The sequence below is a fragment of the Etheostoma spectabile genome, chromosome 21, assembly GCF_008692095.1.
Source record: "Etheostoma spectabile isolate EspeVRDwgs_2016 chromosome 21, UIUC_Espe_1.0, whole genome shotgun sequence".
In the NCBI taxonomy this organism is placed as follows: domain Eukaryota; kingdom Metazoa; phylum Chordata; class Actinopteri; order Perciformes; family Percidae; genus Etheostoma; species Etheostoma spectabile.
The window spans coordinates 609,393-618,226 of NC_045753.1; the positions used below are offsets into that span (position 1 = coordinate 609,393).

The 8,834-nt window shown below is 42.7% G+C and overlaps 1 pseudogene; it reads right to left on the reverse strand.

The window, feature by feature from the left end:
• Positions 1–49: 49 nt before the first annotated feature.
• Positions 50–5,417, reverse strand: LOC116671042 (methyltransferase-like protein 9; annotated as a pseudogene).
• Positions 5,418–8,834: the final 3,417 nt, after the last annotated feature.

Consider the following 8,834-nt stretch of genomic DNA (forward strand, 5'->3'; position numbering starts at 1 on the left):
ATCACATTCATTCAGTGACATGGACAAATGAGCTGAGAAATGCAGAAAATTATGTAGTTTTTTATTTTTATTCTGGAACCCATGTAATACACTTTCAATGAAAATATTGCAATAATTGTGGCACCTTTTTAATAGTCTGTTGTGCAGCAGGACCATGTAACTTTTAAAAGACTACATCATGTCTCCCTCTAAAAATTTGAATTCCAAAGTAATAAAACCCATCCTTGCTTAATTCAATACACTCGGGGGTTTTGCTGCGACAGTGCTAGCAGTAGCTAACGATGGTTAACTGGCGCTACAGTAGATATTGTTGTGGAACTGTCAGTTTGGCAGCTTTACGGCTTTTTATAATTGTTCTACAGTTTCACAGTGTCAGCATTAAAGCTGCACCAATCACTTAACAATGGGTCAAATGACTACATATAATGTCCAAGGGGGTCGCTTGTAGTAGGGGTAGTGACCCATTGAACCCCTCCCCCGTCCCCCAGCTCTACGGCATTTGGGCCATTCCACCAGTAACTTCAATTCCAGCTGCAGCTGTATTTCAGCCAAAAAAAACACAGGGTTTCCCCCCAGAAAAGTTGTTCAGCCTGTCTCTTTTTTCGTTGAGGGCCTGGCTGCGGCCAGTCCCAGACTGATGGCAGCATTATTCTAGAGCCCAATAGTTTCTGCGATCACAGAATCACGGACAAATATTGCGAAATTGAGATTTAAAAAGCTATAAGACAGGTTCTGAAGTGCCTTACATTAAGTCAGTGCTAAAAGCTAACTGGATATTTGAACACATAACTAAGTTAACAACTGAGCTGCCCCACTAACTGTAGTTAAATGTCTTAGAAACACATCAAACCTAATTCCCAGAGACTTGCACTACACTGGGGGGACCCTGAAACAGCAGACTGATCCAGTTAACAAACAGCTGATTAACAATTGCCTGATTTCCACTGCATTGTACGACCCAACTCAACTCACTTGGAAACAATCTTTTTTGGCTTTCCATTGGCAAAAGTTGTGTATAGTAGCTGGAACTTTCTCTGTTGCGACCTCGGCCGAGGTTACAGGCGAGCTGAGCCCATACTAAAAGGTTAAGTTAAAACTGTAGAGCCGCTTTAAACATTATTCGGTAACGGACACATAGTCTCGCTTTAAGAAGGCCTCATATTTTGGTTATAACTAACTAATAGCAAGTTAAAAAAAACAGCATTAAAATACAAAAGGCCAAATTCAGAATGTAGGAATCAAGTATGTGCATACACTGAGACTTTGCGTTAGAAACTGAAATAATTAAAGTGCTAACTCATCCATGATTATTCCCGTTAATATTACAGAAAGATGAAACCCTAACAGTAAACACTCCCACAGATAACAGACTTTATGGAACAAACACCAACAGGATGAAGATATGACCTAGAGGATTTGTTTTTTAGTGGCATTTCAACAGAGGCAAACTGCCATTCAGTTATTTTTTGCTTAGAAAGTAGAGGTATCACCGTCACACAATATGGCTGGAAAATGGAGGAACTACAGCACCTGAGCTTCACAGCTGACACCATTTCTAAAGAAATGCAGTCAGAAATACTGTGTTTTATGAATGAAGATTATGAAAATGGGACTAAAATCCACCCAGGACCAACCTACAAAGATAAAGTTAAAGATAAAGCCTCTGATGTTCCCACAGTGCATTTGGGACTCAGGTAGACTTATCCTCTGAGGCCTTGAGGACAAAAACGGCATCGTCTAGGACGTAGTAATCGTTATACATGTCCCCTTCACAGAGGTATGGCAACCGGGTCACAGCCTCCACCTCAAACCCCGCCCTTTGGAAAACCTCATTGGACAGGTTGGTCACTTGCTCCTCCCACATTTTTCCTGTTACTTTTATATGTTCTTTGGGACGCTGCCATCTTCCTCCTAAGAACAAATTGAGACAGAATGGTTTGATTTGGCATTAAAGAGGATGTTTATGAAATCATATAGTTCATAAGGAGGTAACCGATTCTCAACTTACCGACTTCCACATACGGCTGGAAGGGAAGCACCGCAGCCAGGATGAGTCTCCCTGTGCTGGGAACGAGCGATAGCCTAATGTCCCGCAGGAGGTGCAGAGGATCGTCACAGCGGTCCAGCAGGTTCAGGCAGCTGACCACGTCGTACTGGAACCCCGTCTGCTGCCACTCATCTATACCCAGCAGCCTAGGCAGGGCAGGAAAACAGCCTTCAGATGGCAACACAGTACTTCTAATGGTACAATTACACTTTTTCAGAAGGTGTTGTTCATTTCTTTTAGTTTAAAAATTAAAAAAACTTTTAAAAAAATTAGTACTGCAAGCAGTTATGACGGAGCCCAAGCCTCCCCGGCGTGAGTTGCCCCCAGACGAGTAGCTACAGAATATGTGTTTGTAATTTGGGCATTTTTGAATCAAGGAAAATTCTTCTGATAACTTTTTGTCAGGGCCATGTGAAGATGCCGTATGCAGAGTTTCAGGCAGATCGGGCAAAAACCCCAGAAGAAGTTCCAATTATGATTTTGCAAGAACAAACTCTGCGTAGAAATGGTCGTGGCCTACGTTTTGGGATTTGGCTTCATTCAGTGCGAGAGGGTTAACTTTTCCTGCTAAAGAGGTCTCATCATGGTCAGAAAGCACAGGGACACACTCGGTCTCTCTCACTAGGACTCTAGTCATTAAATGCACCAAAGACGATCGCCGTCACTCTCTCACTTTCACCCTTGCTCTATCACACACACACACACGCACACACGCAGGCACACACGCAGTTTGAGCAAAACTTATTTTTATACAAAGAGTTACGTACTAAACCTTTAACATCGAACGAAAAAGAGAAAAGTGGAAGCGACAGAATTAATTAGAGAACGCAACAGTCTTTCTGCTAGAGAAGAGCCGCCCAGAGCAACAGAATGATGAGTACGCCATTAATCTGTTGTTCTGATGGAATTAGTGCACTGGATTGAGATTGTTTATTGAGAGTTTGAAACTAAATCTAATCTGTCCTGGTATTTACTACCTACTTGTAATTCCTCCTCTGGAGATGCCATCTCATGGGTAATGAGACCTCAGTCGCATAGACCTCTCTGAAATGGGCTCCCATCACCTCTGTGACCCCTCCGTCCCCAGCGCCGAGGTCCAGGAGCCTGTCCGCCCTCCAATCCGGGCCGATGCCGAGTAGCCGATGGAACTGCTCCTCAGAAAACACAAACATAGAACCGCGACCCAGAAACCTGGAGACAGAGAACACATCAGAGGAAGATACGCTACTGGGGAAACAGAGACAAAAGGTGGATTTATGCTTCTGCAAGCGCTTTAAGTCTGATTCAAGGGGGAGGATGCAACACTACCAGCGCACATGTATGAACTTCAAACCACTTTCGTAGGCTAAATTGGTCTAAAGATGTGTCTGTACTACTCACCCGTTAATGGAGGTGCGTGAGACCAGTGGGCTTAGGACTGTTGATGCAAAAGAGTGGTAGAGCTGGGTGAAGAGCCAGCCAGACTTCTCCCCGCTCCGCTTGAGGAAAGCCTTGGTGTCTGAGTCCAGGTGGCTCTGGACAAACACGGGTCGCACGGATTCTCCCAGCAGCTCAGGACTGCAACGGTACCACTAGGGCCACGGGGGAAAAGAGCCATTCACATTTTGGACAAAGAGAGAAATCAAGAAGCATTTACAATAGAGGGTGACCCGTGGGTCTATCTATATATATATATATATATATATATATATATATAGACTTCAGATACCGTATTAGGGACCACTAAGGTCTATATAAAAGAGACTTCAGATACAGTATTAGGGGACCACTAAGGTCTATATAAAAGAGACTTCAGATACAGTATTAGGGACCACTAAGGTCTATATAAAAGAGACTTCAGATACAGTATTAGGGACCACTAAGGTCTATATAAAAGAGACTTCAGATACAGTATTAGGGACCACTAAGGTCTATGAAGTCCATCTGGTCCAGCTCTCGTCGCCCTCCACGCTCTACCAACCGGGCTGTTGACCACAGCGTGTTGGCCCGCCTAGCCCGGTCGGCTAGCACCGCCACCAGCTGTGACATCACCTATCTCAACGTCTCTCTGCTCAACATCCGCTCACTGACACGCAAGGGACAACTCATCCAGGACTTAATCCCCGATCGTGGGCTAGACTTTCTCCTCCACTCCTAGTGGATTTGTTTATATCGGTCGACCCCGTGGCTCTGGCCGGGGAGGAGGTCTCGCGGTAGATTATTGCTAAATTGAAAGTCTTGCCGGTGTCTGTCCCTGTCTCCAGCTCCTCTGAATCTGCTGTCTGCAAGTTGTCTGGTCCCACTCCAACCATCATTGCTGCTGTCCACCGTCCCCCTAAACCCAATAGTGTGCTGTATAGTATTTGTTTCGCTGTTGTATAGTATTTGTTTTGTTGTATAGTATTTGTTTTGCTGCTGTTGTATAGTATTTGTTTTGTTGTATAGTATGTTTTGCTGTTGTATAGTATTTGTTTTGTTGTATAGTATTTGTTTTGCTGCTGTATAGTATTTGTTTTGCTGTTGTATAGTATTTGTTTTGTTGTATAGTATTTGTTTTGCTGCTGTATAGTATTTGTTTTGCTGTTGTATAGTATTTGTTTTGTTGTATAGTATTTGTTTCGCTGTTTTTAATATAGGAATTCCCTGTGCGGTGTCCTTGAGTGCCAAGAAAGGCACCTTTAAATAAAATGTATTATTATTATTATTATTATTATTATTAATATTATATAAAAGCATCCAAAGAGCACCATGTCATGGGCCCTTTAAGGGAGTGCAGCTTCTAGTGTGCAGATACTTTCCTGTACCCTGGAAATCCAGACTTCTCGTGACTGTACAGTTTGAGTCTGCTCAGCGAGTCCCTCTGGCATCGAGTACTGCTGCTCATTAACTATGCCCTTGTAACCGAGCTGCACCAATCACATCGGGGTATCTGATATAACACGGGCCAGGTATCTGGAACTCTGAATCTCTTCTGAATTGTTGGTTTCAGTGGGAGTATAGAGGGACTGGAAAACGACATATTACACACATATTAGACAATAACTTCTTAACTAAATTACAGACTGGGATGTAAGAAGTGCAACATGGACAGCCTCATGCCAATTACAAAAGGTGCACACGTGAGTGTAGTCTTCACAAGTTCCCTGTAGTTGGTCTCTAAGAACGGGCACAAGTCCCGTGGAGGTCCACCCGGGTCCACCTGCCCGACAGCCTACCTCTTGTGTCTCCGCCGCGGCCGCGTCGTTCTCGGTCACCATGCTCATCAACAGCGAGCGGACGAGGGGACTGCGGACGGACTTCCCCGTCCACATCCTCTGATGGACAGCAGAAAGGCCACGTACCCCAGCAGCCACGCTCCGAACACCAACGTCCTCAGCTGTGGACAACACATACCATGAATGGACAGACAGCGGGGACAGCACTGACCTGTAACGTTAGGCCGACTGAATACTAGAGGATGACAGAGAAGAAGCAGAAGAAAGAAGAAGAAGAAGAAGAAGAAGGAGGGAATGGCAGCCAATTGTAAAGCAACACGCCAGCAACAGGCCCTGTCTCCGGCTCCAAGACAACAAACCTGAGGGGGCGGTGGGTTTAGGAGAGCCAGCTGCTGTATTTACTCGCGGTCTTAGTTCTCTGAAGCCATTGTCTTACCATTTATAAACCAGGGTGGTCCCTGACTCTGCCCATTGTGACAACAAAAATCACTTCCGCATAGCCTGCATTTACTGAGTTACCGCTAAATGTGTCCCCCCGGAACTATCTGAATGTTTCTCCGCACTTTTAAAACATCCATGGCTGTAACCTTCAACCTCGTCGTTTGTTGCATGGACCCGTTATGTCTATGGTTTGATGTCATTAATTTGGCTGAGAAGAGCTGAAATATGCATCACATAACGGAGAAGACAGATAGTAGTTATGTTTTACAGTTTCATTGATTTCTTTTCTTCTTTTTTTTTTTTTTTTTACCGTGTTGCATCATGGTCGCTGAGTGTCATGGAACGCCTGTTAGACGCAGTGTGAATACCTGGTGAGTACAGGTATATCCAGACAGACAGTATGAGAAAATATTGTGTTTAAGCATTTTCCCAAATACAAGTATGAACCTGTAAATGAGCATTACATAATTGGACCTTTGATATCAGTTCATTCTCCTGTTTGCTCAATCACAGCACATTCCTTCTCTGGGGACTCTGGGTACTAGGGCTGCAGGATATGAGGAAATGTCAGATTACTAGAATTTTGACTAATGTTGCGATTGCGATATGATTTCACGATATTGGAGGGAATGATCAATGTTTTGTATTATGATTGTCATTTTCATTAAAAGAAATAAAAATGTACTAAAGTCATCTAGTGTGATTTTTGCAAGAACCTGTACCAAACAAAGCTGTTTTCCTTTAGTCGGTGGGACCGGATGTGTAGGCCCAGGACGTCTCTGCAGCACCACAGTACTTCATTCAGAATGGTTGGACACATTGTTCGCCTTTAACTAATATTGTGCCCCCCCTCCCCTGCAATTGGGATATTTCACTATTATTTCACTAGACCATATTGTACTACTTTATACTCATCCCCATTTACACCCCCGGTTTAACACCCCTGTTTACATGTACCTATACCTTCTTTTTCTTACATTTCACTCCCTTTTTTCAACACTTTTGATGCTTTTTTTTGACGTTTTTCAACACTAACTTATTAACTAGTTTTACAGTTAATTTTGGAATTTATGGTCAATAACCTCATTTATAGGAAATTATACCTGATGTTTGAGTTAGAAAAGCAGAAATTAGGAATTATTGAGACTAAAATTAAAGGAATGGATGTTGATGATAATCACAGACTGGAATATGTCAACTTTTACTCAATACTATTTCAAAAACACTTCCGTTTGTTTTACAATGTTATAAAATAGAATAAGACCCAAAATTAATGAAAGTAGAGATTTGTACTTGGCAAAGAGCGTTGGAATCAATCATGTTATTTGGGGGAATTATAAAGAACATTGATATAGGACAACGTGGGGCAATTTGACCCGAGGACACCATGAGGGTTAAAAAAATGATATTGCGCAATAGAATAACCCGACCAACATGTAGAACACTCCCAACAGCCCCGGGCCCTAACAGAAACACACGCAGGCCCAGTGGGGCAGGTGAGCCAAGGCCCAGTGACTCAGGACCTTTGAGGTTTCTCATGAAGAGAAACCGAGCTGGTTTCAGAAAGACCAACTGAGCTGGGGCTTTCTTTGACTCCTGTTTACATGTTGGGTAATATCTGAAAAACATTTACATCATTGTCTGTCACTGATTTACAGACATTTTTAAATATCTCAGAATTAAAAAAAAAGTTGTTTATAAGGGCTCCATCAATATTCCTTTCACATTGGTCTACAGTTTCTATTGAAGTTGTTCTGGTTTGGGATCTAGGAGTTGTGTTTTGTGACTCATTACATTATGGACACACTACCTGATGCTGGCATATTTCTGGGAAATGAATCAACCAAATACTATTTCTGTGGAAGTGAAACTTAAAGGATACTATGGAGTGGACGGGGGCTTTGTGGGTGAGGTGACTCCAAAAGTATAAAAGCATTTTTGTTGTGTGCCATCTCATAATTTCTTTTTCTTCATCATCACCTGGACAGCAGCTCTTCTTTCATCTACATCACAGGTAAGATCAGAAACTTGAACTCGCTATGAGATGGATTGTACTGTAGACTTTAACACATTATAATAATAATAACATAAAAATGTTTTCTCCTGTTTAATGACCCTGTAGGTTTTTTAATTCTCATTTCGAACAGCCATGGCAGCAGCATCTTTGTCCAGAAGCAGAGCAGGGGCTGGAGGCCTGCCCTCCCTCTTCCCTCTGCTGTGTCTGCTCTGTTTCACCAGTTCCCTGACAAGCAGCGACCAACACCACCTGGTAAGAGAACTGTAGTCTTTGATAGAAGAACAATACCACACAAAACTTTTGATCTACATCCTTCGTGTTCCACAACATATCAGGAACATTTCAACCGAACCAAAAATGAATGTGGATGGTTGCCTACAACGCTGTTCACAAGTAAAAAAGAAGTGATCAGTTCAATGCTTTCATTAAATGCGGGTGTTTTATTACAATTTATTACATTGGAAAAAAATTAAAAAATAAACTATGAAAAAAAAGTGACAAAAACGTTTAAAAAAAAAATTGCAGAAAGATTCTACAGAAACGTAAAAAAAGTGACAAAAACATCAAGAAAAAGTGACAAAATTTGGAGCCTGAAATATGAAAAGTTTCTGGGACGATGGGAGCATAAGAACATGAGGGAGTTATCTGCAGGCGTATGAGCTAATATACAACAGTATTAGAGCTGCTGTCGTGCTTATTTGTCCCCAAAGGGAACTGCATGTTGATTCTCATTCTGGATTTGCAGGAAAATCAAAAGGAATCCATTCATAACGCAGAACAAGGCCTCGCCAAACTGAAGGTGAGTCAGTCAAAAACAGCTCTGGAGGAACTTCAGTGATGGAGTCCATTAACAGGATGAGAGAACTGTGATTCCTTTTTACAGCGGACACAGCATAACGTAACATAGCAACCAGAGTTGTTGCCATGTCCTGAAGTTGTGTCTCTTTTTCCCACTAGGCAGAAAGGGACACCCTCTACAAGCGCATGGGGGCATTGAAGTGCTTCATTGAGCCAACGGTGGCATTAATAAAGAAATGCTCAGAAGAATCCCCCGATGACTTCCTGACACTGAAGAGAATAATGGAGGGCCTCAAGGGCGTCGTGGAGGAGAACACAGCTCTAGATGCACAGGCTG